Here is a 13954-nt window from a genome sequence, read left to right as displayed (position 1 = left end):
AACCTGTTGTGCTAATGTTTTCTGCCTAATGTCCAGATTTGCGAAGTCAAGTGTTAACCCTGGCCACTCCTGCACTGTAACCAATTGCCAAATTATTAATTAACTCTCACATCTGACGACCTTTTAATCAGTAAACCATTCTTGCTCCTCATTTGCCACTTTTTCATTTAACAACCTCTGCGTTAAATAAAGATATAACTCACGAATTTGAGAGGGACACAAATGAATTCAATGTATTTGAGTGAAATCCAACTGATGCCAATTCATAACCAATATTGTCATACAATATCCCGTTTGCCTCTGTTATTACTAAACAATTTTGAGGTGCAAGAGTATTCACAGGACAAACATATACCATTGGTGGAGATGAGGTAGTTGAATAAAATTCAGATTCAAGTTCAGGTGTACGATATACCAAAGACGATACCAAAGAGGTACATTTAACTCCCCAACGTAATTGATATTTAAGATGATCCTTCTATGCAAAACCTAACCCCTTGCAGACACCTCGTTCATACTTATCAAGAGTTTGAATTGGAGTTTCAATTCTACCAATCTCATCTTAGTGTGTAGGTTCTACATAGCATTGTACATCGGACACAGATGTCCCTAAAAGATGTTACACGCCGTGACATAATTAAAACTCTTAGAATCATAGTATCCTACATTGCAGAAGGAGGCCATTCAGCCCATCTGGATTTGATTCCTCCCTCTGAGTGGCAGTAAATAGGACTGGACATTATATGTGCGGGGATGATGTTCCCGATGATGGGGGAGTCCAGAACGTGGGCTCATAGCCTGCGGAGACGGGCTAGACCATTTAGCATGGAGATGAGGAGACATTTATTCATCCAAAGAGTGGTGAGCCTGTGGACTTCATTACCACAGGAGGTGGTTGATGCCAAAACATTGAATGTACTCAAGAGTGGCTTGATATTGCCCTTGGGGGGTTTGGGATCAAATATTATGGGGACAATGCAGCATTAGGCTACAGAGTTGGACGATCAGCCATGATCGTGATGAATGTCGGTGCAGGCTTGAAGCGCAAAATCTCCTCCTATATTCGATGTTTCGATGTTTAACAAATATCTGTTTCTCCTGTTCCCTTTCCCTGTCAGAGTACTGTTTTAGCACGTTGACATAACATACGCTATACATTTTCTTCCTATCTGGCATCTTTCGCACATGCGTCACCAGACTTAATTTATTCTCAATCTGATAGGGACCACTAAACTTTGCTCTGAAGGGATCTCCTACCACTGCTAATAGCACCAATAATTTTTCCCTACGGTAACACGTACGAATTTTAGAATTCGTATCTGCTTCTTTCTTCTTTAGGTGCTGTGCCACCTTCAAATATTTTCGAACTAATTCACCCACATTGTAACATACAGCTCAACTCTGAGATCCTGACTTCGGACCTTTCCTTAAATAATTTTAAAGGTCGTCTTACTTGGTGTCTGAATATCAATTCAAATGGAGTAAACAGTCATTCATTTGGAGAATTTCTGATAACAAATAATATAAAGGGGATAGCTTTATCCCAATCATTCTGGTAATCCTGGCAATAAGCCCTCAGCACGCCACCTTTTCAACGCTCCCTGGGATCCAGGATGGTACACACTTGATGTAAGGTATCTGACACCTAGGCTATCCATTACCTCCTCAAGTAATTTGGAAATAAAAGTGGACCCTTCCTCTGACTGAATCTCCATGGGTAATCCAAAAAGGATAAGGAAAGCAAGCAATCCCTCCAGAACCTTTTTTGACTTGACATTTCATAATGGAATTGCCTCTGGAAACCTTCTTGACACATCCATTAAGGTTCGCAATTAATGGTTCCCGCTTTTGCTTTTGGGGAGGGGACCTACACAATCAATAATTATCCGTGTAAAAGGTTTTCAAATGTGGGAGTTGACATTAAAGGCGCTGGTTTTATCACTGCCTGTGGCTTTCCTACCATCTGACATGTATGACAGGGATGACAAAATTCAAGAACATTTTTATGTAATCCACTCAATAAAAATGAGCCTGAATGTTCCTCACTCCGAGATAACCTCACACGGGTAGTTGGTGTGCAACTCGTAAAACGTCATCCCTGTGTTCTACCCGCAACACAATCTGGTGAACGTCCGCCTATTTCTCATCTGCACTAAGCTGCCAAGGTCTCCATTACCGCCTTTTCCGTGAAGGTTTTATGATATGCATCATTTATCGTCTCAAAATTTTGTCGCAGTTCCATTTATCTCTCACCTCTGCCTGATCCTCCACCATCTGCTTCCGTTTTTCCTTTACCACCGGATCAAACAGAGTGTCAGCTAACTGGACATCAATTTCATCTTTCTCTTTTCTTCTCCCTTCCTGTTTTAAATGATGGCTGTCGGGTCTTGTCACCATTACAGTCTGGAAAAAATCCAGGGTATTTTTCATTTAACTCCTCATTCCCTCGTCTTCTTTCGGCTTTTCCATTACAATAGGTATCAGTCCCAACTATGATCCAACTATATCGTTTACAAGGAGAACTTGCTAGAATAGCCAGGATTTCCATCACTCCCACTATCACTTTCCAGCCTTGATTGGGCTTTCCTTCTGATCTTACACAGGGGAACAGTATTCCTCTCTCAATTTATTCCACAGATTGCCAATCTCTTGGGCACTATTTCAACGTGGAGTGCAAATATTTTCAACTCTGACCATGAGAGACATTCTCGCTCCCATATCTCTCAAAAGCTTTACTTCTTTATCAACTCCCCCCTTCTAACTGAGCAAATCTTACCCACACACGGTGGTAGAGTGGCCAGAGCGCAAGGAGCTCGGGTTCGGTTCCTGGTTTGGATCAAAGAACAAAGAAAATTATAGCACAGGAACTGGCCCTTTGGCCCTCCAAGCATGCATCGACCATACCGCCCGACTCAACTAAATTTCCCTACCCTTCTAGGGACCATTTCCCTCTATTCCCAGCCTATTCATGTATTTGTCCAGATACCCCTTAAACGTCACTATCGTATCTGCTGCCACTGCCTCCCCCGGCAGCAAGTTCCAGGCACCCACCACCTTCGGTGTAAAAGAAAATGCCTCATACATCTCCCATAAACCTTGCCACTAGCACCTTAAACTTGTGCCCCCTAGCAATTGACTCTGCCACCCTGGGAAAAGAAGCTTCTGACTATCCACTCTGTCCATCGCACTCATAATTTTGTAGACTTCTATCAGGTCGCCCCTCACCCTTCGTTCTTCCATTGAGAACAAACCAAGTTTCTCCAACCTCTCCTCATAGCTCATGCCCTCCGTACCAGGCCACAGCCTGGAAAATCTTTTCTGTACCCTCTCCAAAGCCTCTACATCATTCTGGTAGTGTTGTGACCAGAATTGGACACTATATTCCAAATGCGATTATATAAAGCTGCAACATGACTTGCCAATTTTTAAACTCAGTGTCCCGGCTGATTTTTGCAAGTATGTCATATGTTTTCTTGATTACTTTTCTCACCTGCGTTGCTACTTTCAGTGACCTGAGTACTTGTACACCCAGATCCCTCTGCCTATCAATACTTGTAACGGTTCTGCCATTTACTACATATCTCCTTTCCTCATTAGACTTTCCAAAATGCATCACCTCTCATTTGTCCAGAGTTAGCACCATCTACCATGTCTCCGCCAAGCCTTCAGCTGATCTATATACTTCTGTATCCACTGCCTGTGTGGAGATAGCACATTCTCCTCGTGTCTGCCTGTGTTTCCTCCGGGTGTTGCGGTTTCCTCTCACAGCTGAAAGATGTTCAGGTTAGGTTGTTTGGCAATCGGAAATGACCCCTTAGTGTCAGGGGAACTAGCACGGTAAATATGTGGGGCTACGGGGATAGTGGCTGGCTGGGATTGTGATTGGTGCAAACTCGTTAGGCTGAATGGCCTCCTTCTGCACTGTGTTGACTCTATGACTATAGGACGCTATCTTAATATCCAGCACACGCCTAGTCTGAGCACTACCCTTCAGCTTCTCGACTTCTCTCGGAATTACCTTCATTGTCTTCACTAAACCCATTGGCTGAGCGTCTTTTGCCACATCATTTTTCCCAGTTCCTTTCTTAAGCTACCAGCACTGTGATCTTGTTTATCCCACCTTATCAGAGTGAGAACACCCAAGGTCTTCACCTCTTTTCCACCCTCTTGGCTTTCACATGTGGTAAACTGTTCGCATTGTGAGCCACTTCTGTTTTTCATTGAAGAACATCCGTCTTTCCCAATTTGTATCCCTCATGAATTGGAATTGCTGTCATTTCTAGATTTTAATTTATTCACTAATGTGTATGCATTTGCCATCTCTGGAGCTTTTCTCGCTGTTCAACTTTCTATTCCTCAACATGAGTTCTTATCACTTTTGGAAGTGAGTCGTAAATGCTTCCAGCAAAATAATATCTCTCAGAGCCTCATATTTTTTTTGTATCTTTATTGCTCTCACAAATCTAGTGACTTTGCACACTTTAATTCTTTCAAACTCGATTTAGGTCTGACCTTGTTACTTACCTACATTTCTGAACAATTGTCTGTTTCTGGCACCAATTCCTAGGCACTCACATAGCCCTTTTCACTTCTTCATATTTGCCTGACACTTCCTCTGACAGCGCTGCAAACAGCTCAGTAGCCCTGCCCACCAACTTGGTCTGAATTTGCATTACCCACACAGCCTACGGCATTTGATCTGTGAAGTCAATCTCTAAAAGAAAATGAAAAATGCTTCTGCGTCTTTTTCATCAAATTTTGGTAATTTGTGGACACATTTGTATATGTCCTTCACAGGTGGTTGGCGTCAATGAGCTTGTTGACCATTATTTCTATCTTGCACTTCTAATTCTTTCACTTGAAGTCTTTTTGCTTCAAATTCTAATTTCATCTTTTCCAACTCAAACTATCTTTCCCCATTCTCTTTCTTCTCTTCCTTTTCCAGTTCTTCTGCTCGGACCTTCTTCTCTCTTTCCTCTCTGTTTCTCTTTTCCTCTCTCTTTCTTCTGCTGGAGCCTTCATCTCACTTTCCTCTCTCTTTTTTTCCCTCTCTCCTTCTTCTCTCTCTGTTTCTAACTCCAACCTTTTAATGTCACTTTCTAACTCTAATTGTCTCATTTGCAATTTATTTTTTTCTGACTCCACTGCTCTTGACTATTTCTCTGATAGACCAAAATGCTCAGCTTTGAATTTCAGCTTCCCTGTTATCCCTGTTTAATCAGAACTTTATCCTGTTTGCCAATTTTACAAATGTTGTCTTTTTCTGTCTTTCTAAAATTTCTTGGCAAAATTAGGGAGCACTTGCATTTGCACTAAAAATTAGTACTTAGTTTCCTACGCCTGCCCAATCAGGAATGTGAGTCAATCGACCCCTCACAATCCTACCAACAGATAAGTTTAATCCCTTCTCGTTGCCGGTTATAGGATTACCACCTCCCCTGTTTAAGCTAGGGTCCCCTATACTGAGATTATTCGTTCAGAGAAAACATCAGGTTTTTTCAACCCGGAGGAACCTTTACAGTTACTTCTTGTCGGCTCCCATCTGGGTCCTACTTATGTTGTACAAATCTTTATGTTTTAACCTCTGTAACGAACAAAGACACAAAGTCGACTTAGATACTTAACACAATTTACTTTATTTTATCGCTATTTAAATGACAGAAAATACTTGCACTGCTTAAACCAAAAACTCACTCTCTGTTACTTTACTCGGTTGATTTCCACTTGGAATTAAAACCTGGCCAGGATTTTGTTGTCACATGAAATCAGTCCTGTGTCCTCTTCTTCTTCCAGATGTTGTCTCTCATTATGACCTTTGTGCCCAGTTCTTCACACTGCCTTTCGGAACAAGCTCTTTGTGTTAGCAGGGCTAAACTCCAAAAGTTCCTTGGTAACTTGCCAATGAATAGGTCAGAAATCCCAATTACGTCGTTCAATTAGTCCAGTCAAATACCGCCAGAGTCGTAGCATTGGTCAATCGTGGTCTCATCATATCGAGGCCCCTTAAGTGCCTCGTGTTTATAATCCAATTTCCAAACAAGGAACACTGGATCCAACGTCTGTAAAGTATACCTCCCTGTGAAGGACAAATTGTTAAATCTGACACCTTGTGTCCTCTGTCACGCTCCAGGCCACTTGACGCAAGAAATCCCTGCATAGTTAAAAAAAAAAACAACATTAACCCAAAACTGAGGTTTGGTTAATTGAAGATCTTTCAGCATATTAAAAGTTAAATCTCTGCAGACCATTCAGTCAGATGTTAGACTTTGTTTGAAAGCCTTTCATAAGCCCAAAACAAAACACATAAACTGGCTTCACCTCATCAACTCAACTACTTTGATCCTCAAATAACTGAAGCTCGTTTTTCAATAATAATTTCCATTTTATGGATAAATGCTGACTTTCTCCAATCCCGCCATTGTGTTCCACGTGTTGTGCTGTAAAATAGTTGATACTGGATTCCAGAATTTTACCCATAACCGTCATGAGGCTACCGATCGATAATTCCCTGTGTTCTCTCCACATCCGTTTTTAAATAACTGGGTTACATTAGCGACACTCTGATCTGCAAAAACTGTTCTAATATCCATTGAATTTAGGAAGATGACCATCAATGCATTCACCATTTCTAGTTATACTTGCAGTGAGCCTTGTGGTACGTCTCATTGCTTACATGAAACCTTGGAGTATCTCAGTATCTGCAGAGCACGTTGTGGAGTGATTCAGTGTTTGTCTTCTTTCTTGGGGAGTTTTCTTGTAATTTAGCATGCTCATTTGGAAATGTGTTAGTATATAGCCTGATCCATGAGAGCAGTTTGATTACTTAAATGAAGCTGGGCAAGTTTGTCAATATTTCCAGGGCCCCTTTGCCGTGAGTGATTACTTTTCATGGAACATTGCGCAGGTTTACAGTAATGAACTTCATCCTTTTAAAAGTTTGCCTGTTAATAGCTTGATGATTAGGGAGTTATTTTACTATTTCCAAGGATCCGTGAAGAGGGACTCGTTTTTTTTTTAGTGAAGCTGGGAGTTTATCTCTGAGTTTACAGCATCGCTTTGGGCATGTGGAAGCACTTCGAGGGATCCTTGGGAATGGTGTCAGTATTCGCTGTGATCTTGTCTCAGTATTTGGAGTGAACATTGTCGACCGTGCCAATATTTCCATTGATCATTTGAGCTTGTGTCAGTATTTACAGTAATCTATGGGTATTGGGTCAGTACGAAAGTCGTCATTGGTAATTGTATTAGCATTCAAGCGTTCAGTGGGGATTGAGGATTGGGTCAGTACCTCATGTTCACTTGGGTTGTGTCAGTACCGAAGTGATCATTGGGCTTCATTTAAGTATTTAGAGTGATCCTTGGGGATTGTCTTTTGAAATAATAATCCATATGCAATGAATTCAAATTTACAGGGAGAGAATGTAGAAAGGATTATTTTTGTAGAGCACACCATCATTTTGTGGAATCATTGGGCGTGTACCACTATTCACTTAGAATCTTGGGGGGGGGGGCGGTGTCAGGATTCTTAGTGACGATTGGGGAGTGTTTCAATACTTTCAGTGAGTCTTCCGGGTCATTTCGGTGCTTAAAGTGAATTTTAGAGAGTGTGTCTGCATTTACATGGACTGTTTGCAGCATTTACAGTGACTCACCTGATGAAGGAGCTGCGCTCCTAAAGCTCGTGGGTCCAAATAAACCTGTTGTTCGAGAACGTAGTGTCGTCAGTGTCGAAAGTGATCCTTGGCGAATGTTTTTTTAAAGTAATCCTTGGATATTGTGTCAGTATAAGTAGTGAACCTTGTGGATTGTATTTGTAGTGAGAGTGATCTATTGGGAGTGTGTCACTACATCAAGCATCCGGGAGTTTAGCAATATTTACACTGATTTTTGCGTTATGTGTCAGTGCTTATAGTGACCCCCGTGGATAGTGTCAATATTTGCAGTGATTTTTGAGAAAATTGGACTGCTTACATTGATCCACCGGGAGTGTGATAGCATTAAGTGTGGTTTGAAACAGAAGTTACTGTGAATTTTGTGGAGTGCATCATTATTTACATTGATCCTTGTGCAGTGTGTCAATGTAGGTTGTGGTCCCCGGGCGTGCTGCAGTGTTTATTGTGATTCTTCTGGACTGTGTCAATATTTATACCGAAGCTTGGGGAAAATGTCAGTATTGTGGAGTGTCTCAGTATGTACAGGGATAATTGAGGAGTGTCTCAGTATTCACACGAAACTTTGGGGAATGTGTCTGCATTTACAGTGATCATTGTGGATTGTGTCAGCATTTACAGTGTTCCCTGGGGAGTGCACCAGTATTTGCATTGATCTCTGGAGAGTCAGCGTGTGTCTACAGTACTCACTGGTGAATGTGTCAGTATTGATAGTGATCATTGCGGAGTCTGGCAGCTTTCAGTGATCATTGTATAGTGTGTCAGTATTTCAGATTAAAACTGGTGAGTGTCTTAGCATACATACAGATGATTGGGGAGTGTGTCTCTATTTACAGTGATCATTGGGGAAATTCTCAGCATTTATAGGGATCATTAGGCAGTGTGTCAATATTTTCAGTGATCATTGGGAAATGTGCAGGTTTTTGCTGTGATCATTGGGCATTGTCTCATATGTACTCTAGTCATTGAGGAGTCTATCAATATTTACATTCAACATTGTGGAGTGTCTTAGTGTTTACACTGATGAATGTGGAGTGTGTCAGTATTTCCAAAGTTCAGTGGAGTCTACGCCAATAATTACTGTGATCTTTGGGGAGTCTCTCTGCATTTACAGTAATCAGTGGAGACTATGCCAACAATTACTGTGATCATTGGGGAGTCTCTCTGCATTTACAGAGCTCATTTGGGAGTGGACCAGTATTTATGGTGATCACTGGGGAGTGTCTCAAAATCTACGTTGATAATTGTCAAGTGTATTTCTAATAGTATTGATCATTGCGGACTGCTACAGTATTTCATGAGTCCGTTGACGAATGTGCCAGTGTTGGAATGATTCCTGGACATTGTCTCAGTATTTTCAATGGTCCTTTTGATGTGCTGTACTATTTAGATAAATGATTTGATATTGTGTCAGCATGAAGAGTGATAGTTGTGGAGTGCTTAATTATTTTAATTGCACTTGGGGGTTAGGCTTGTTTCTGCAGTGATGCTAAACGAATCTGTCATTTTTTGCAGTTTTCTTTGGGAATTGTAAAATCATTTCAAATAGCCCTGGCATATTGTGCCAGCATTTACTGCGATTCATGGCGAGTGTGTCAGTATTTATGGTGATTTTTGGGGAGAATAACACTATTTTCAGTGAACACTATGGATATGTCAATGTTTTAGAGATCTCTGGGATTTCTAATCTCACCCCGTTCCTCGATCTCACCCTCACCCTCCCTCTTCACTAATCCTTCCCACTCAGCACCACATCTCGCTCATCTATCTCTCTTTATTAGTCTATTTCTCTTTTTCCCCACAATCCTTTGAGTTATTACTCATCCTACGGGACTCTCACACTCTTGCCCCATCTTCTAAAAGTCCATCTTACAACTCAGTTCCCTATCTCTCCACAGCTCACCTTACATGTCTCACTCTCTCTCTCCTTATCAACCTTTTACTCTTACTCTCCAATCCTCCCTGTCTCTCAACCTGTCTGCATCTCTCTGACCCTCACTCTATCTTTCCCCATCTCGCCTTTGACTCCGTTCATACCCCGTCCACCTCTCTCTCTTTCCCTCTAACACACAAATTGTTGCACTAAATACATTGCGTGTTTCAATACTATAAAATAAAACATCAATTCTGATCATATTGTTAATATTTCACGAGGTCAAGATTCCCAACAATTTCTAAACCTTTCCTCAAAGCAATCTGGTTATTTCAACATGGGTTTCCCTGTTTGTTTTCCCCTGGTCTGTTTAGATTGTCTGATAGCGTACTCGTGCTTATCCTCCACGTGAGACGTTGTCCACATCCCATGTTCCTGCCCTGTTCCCTAATGTGGCATCCGATCGCAATAATGCAAGTGATTAAGGAGCATTTCAGTGACTGCAGAACTTGTGTCCTGATCCTGAGCCTGCTGTGCGAGTGTGCTGTGCTAACCACACTATCCATTAACAAACTGGACAGGCCTTTCATTTTTGGAAATCGAAATAGCAAACTATTACTCTCTGTATGTCTGCCACCGTGATTGTATATCTGCATTTGCGTCGTTTCAATGTGTGTGTGCATGTGTGCCTGTGTGTGCGCATGCATGTGTGCATGTGAGTGTGCTTAGTAAAGTTATTTCTCAGTGGTAATTTTGCATAATTCCACGCCAGAGTGCAATTGTGAATGCAAATCAAACTGCCTGTGGTCTTTTGCCAATCCACAATCATGTTAACTTGGGAGAATCTCTCCCTCTGTCTGCGTTTCTGTTACACTCTTGCTCAATTTGTCCATCTCTGTCTCTCCCAAATTCCACAGTCCCACATGCACAAAGCTCGCTCGTTCAGATACAAAATCAGTCTGACACACATGCACAGCCCTCTCCCAAATCCATTCTCTCACAGTACCCCACTCAAATAATCGCATTTGTAACAATTTCTCACACACACGAAAACATTCTCTCAGACAAAAAACATGCCCACGGATTCACACAGTGGCATAAATACAGAATTTAACAGAAGCACACATCTGGTGCTCTCACACATGCATTTTCAAACATACTTGGGCGGCACGGTAGCACAGCGGTTAACACTGCTGCTTCACATCTCCAGGGGCCTGGGTTCGATTCCTCCTCGTCACAGTGTTGACCTTACGATCATCCATGCAGTTGAGTACTATCACGTTTGGGAACCAACACAATCGGCGAACTCCACTCGCTTTGACTCAGCTCTATGATGTCTTCTTGGAGCATCGCTTCCACTTCCTTCTGAACCTGTGCTGCTTTGAGAGGATTAAGCCAATAGGGATGGTGTTTTATCCCAACAGCATTCAACCCCATGTACTTTGCATTAGTCCTCCCCAATTTAGTTCTTTGTAAGTTCTCACAGCACTGTAACGAGTCTTTCAATTCAGTTATCTTATATTTATGATATCCTATCTGGCATCTTTACCAGATACTTCACCTGTCTTAACTTCTGTCAATCTGATAGAGACTACGAAGCCTTGCTTCGAAGGGATCTTCTACCACTGCTAACAGCACGAATACTTTATCCCCACGGGCATACTTACGAATTTTAGAATGATGATCTGCTTGTTGCTTCATTAGGTGCTGTGCCATCTTCAAAGTTTATCCCGCCAACTTCATTTGTTTTATCTTTCTCTCACCTCAGATACAGAATCCAAATGTGAGATCTCTGACTTCGGACCTACCAACTTTTTCATAATTTATTTTTAGTCTTTCCTTACTTCGTGTCTAAATATCAATTCAAATGGAATATACAGAGTCGACTATTTTGGAACATCTCGAATGGCAAATAATTTAAATGGGATCGCTGTATCCCAATCATTTGGGTAATCTTGGCAATACGTCATCAATCTGATCTTTAGTGTTTGATGCCACCTTTCCAATGCTCCCTGGGATTCAGGATGGTACTTACGTGATGCAAAGTGTCTGATGCCTAAACTATCCATTACCTCCATAAATAATTTGGCAATACAATTGCACACTCGATCTGATTGAATCTCCCTGTGTAATCCATAAAGGGTAAAGAAAGTGAAGAACTCCTCCACAAACTCATTCGCCTTGACATTCCATGATTGAATTGCCTCTGAAAAGTTGATCGACCCACTCATTATGGTGAGCTAATACTTGTTCCCAGTTTTGGTTTCAGGGAGCTGATCTACAAAATCAATTATAACCAGAGTAAAGTGTTCTTCAAACCCTGGAATTGACATCAAAGGAGCTGGTTTTATCACCGCCTATGTATTCTCTACCACCTGACACGTACGAGAGATACGGCTTAATTCAACCACAACTTGATGTACTTCAGGCCAATAAAAACGCTGTTTTATCTTTGCCTGGGTCTTCCTCACTCCTCGATGATCTACAGGGAATTAATGTGCTACCCGCAATACACTGCCAACATAGTCTGGTGAAATTCTGTCAATTTCTCATGTGCACTTACCTTAATGTCCACCTTAAGACTTTATCCTGAAACAAATAGTATTCTGGAATACACTCTGATTCATTTCCGTGTAGGCTTTGTGATACAAATCCTTCTTCCACTCATTTTTCTGTTGTAAATCCATTAAAATTTCAGAACTAGCTACCACTGCCTGATCCTTTACCTGCTTAGATTTCTTCCTTCAGTCTTTCACCAAACAGATTGTGAGCTAGCTGGATCTGAACTCCTTCATCTTGTTGTTATTTTTTCACTTCCTGTTTTAACTTATGGCTGTGGGATCTTGTCATCACTCAGCTCTGAAAAATTCCAAGAGAATTTTCTTTTAATTTCTCGGTTCACTGGTTTCCTTTTGGCTTTTCCAATGGACGCCATTTCTACCTGTTATCCAGTTATATTGTTTCCAAGAATAAACTGTATTCCTGGAACGGCCACGTTTTCCATCACTCCCAGTATCACTTCCCCAGTCTTGATTGGGATGTCTAGCCATCGTTTACACAAGGGATCTCTACTCCTCTATCCATTTATTCCACAGGTTACCACTCTGTCAAAATTCCAGAAGGAGTGCAAATATTTTCATCTCTTACATTATTTAGAAACAGATTAGCTCCCATATCCCTCAATATTTTAACTTCTTTACCTCCTCCCCATCTTCTCCCTGAGTAAATCTTACGCACACATGTGAAGTCTTTGAAAAGGTCGGGTGGTATCTTACTATCCAGCCAATGCTTAGGCTGTGCACTTACCTTCAGCTCCTAGACGTCGCTCGAACTTTCCTTCACTCCCTCTGCTAACGCCACTTGTTGAGCCTCTGTTACCAGATACTTTTACCCAGTGCCTTTCTTGAACCAGTAGCACTGTGACTGTACAGTGAAAACATCTGAGGTCTTTCTCCTCTTTTTCACCCTCTTGGGTTTCATTTTTCACATTTTTCCGTAGTGATCTGCTTTTTGTTTTTCATTGAAGGATCTCCCTCTTTCCCAATTTCTATCCATCACAGCTTAAAATATCTGTCGGAAGCTTGATTTCCATTTTTGCACCGATGTGTATTCACTTGCCATCTCTGCAGCTATTCTCGCTGCCCTAACTTTCTGTTCCTTAACATGAGTCTTTATAACTTCTGGACATGAATTTTTAAAATTCTCCAACAGAATAATATCTCTAATAGCCTCATTTGTCATTTTTTAATCTTTAGTGCTCTTATCCATCTATCGAAATTACTCTGTTCAATTCATTCAATTTCGATAAAATTCTGACCTGGTTCTTTCCATTCATTTCTGAACACTTGTCGATATGACTCTGGTATCAATTCGAAGGTACTCAAAATAGCTCTTTTTACTTCATCATATTTTCCTGACGCCTCGTTTTACAGCGTTGCAAACACATAATTGCCCTATCTATTAACTTGGCCTGATTTATCTTTATACACACTTTCTCTGGCCATTTCATTTGTGTCGCTAATTTCTCAAACTTAATGAAAAAGGCCTTTGCGTCTTTTGCATCATATTTTGGTAATTTTTGAACATATTTCTATATATCACAACGAGGCGGTTGGCCAAGATATGTTTGTCCATCATCGCTTCTAAATTGCACTTTTACTTCTGTCGTTTGACGTCCTTTTGCTTCAAATAAGATGGCAATAGAGGGACATGGTCCCCGGAAGAGTAAGGGGTTTTAGGTCAGTGGGGCAGCATGGTCGGTGCAGGCTTGGAGGACCAAAGGGCCTGTTCATCAGCTGTAATTTTATTATTCTTTCTTCTTTGTTCTAAGTTCCAACTTCATTTTCTGCAACTCGAACAATCTTTCCTTTCCTTTCTTTTCTCTCCTTTTTTCTAACTCCAGACGTTTAAG

The sequence above is a fragment of the Mustelus asterias genome, chromosome 17 (assembly GCF_964213995.1).
Source record: "Mustelus asterias chromosome 17, sMusAst1.hap1.1, whole genome shotgun sequence".
Taxonomy (NCBI): Eukaryota; Metazoa; Chordata; class Chondrichthyes; order Carcharhiniformes; family Triakidae; genus Mustelus; species Mustelus asterias.
Note: the sequence above shows the minus strand (reverse complement) of the source record.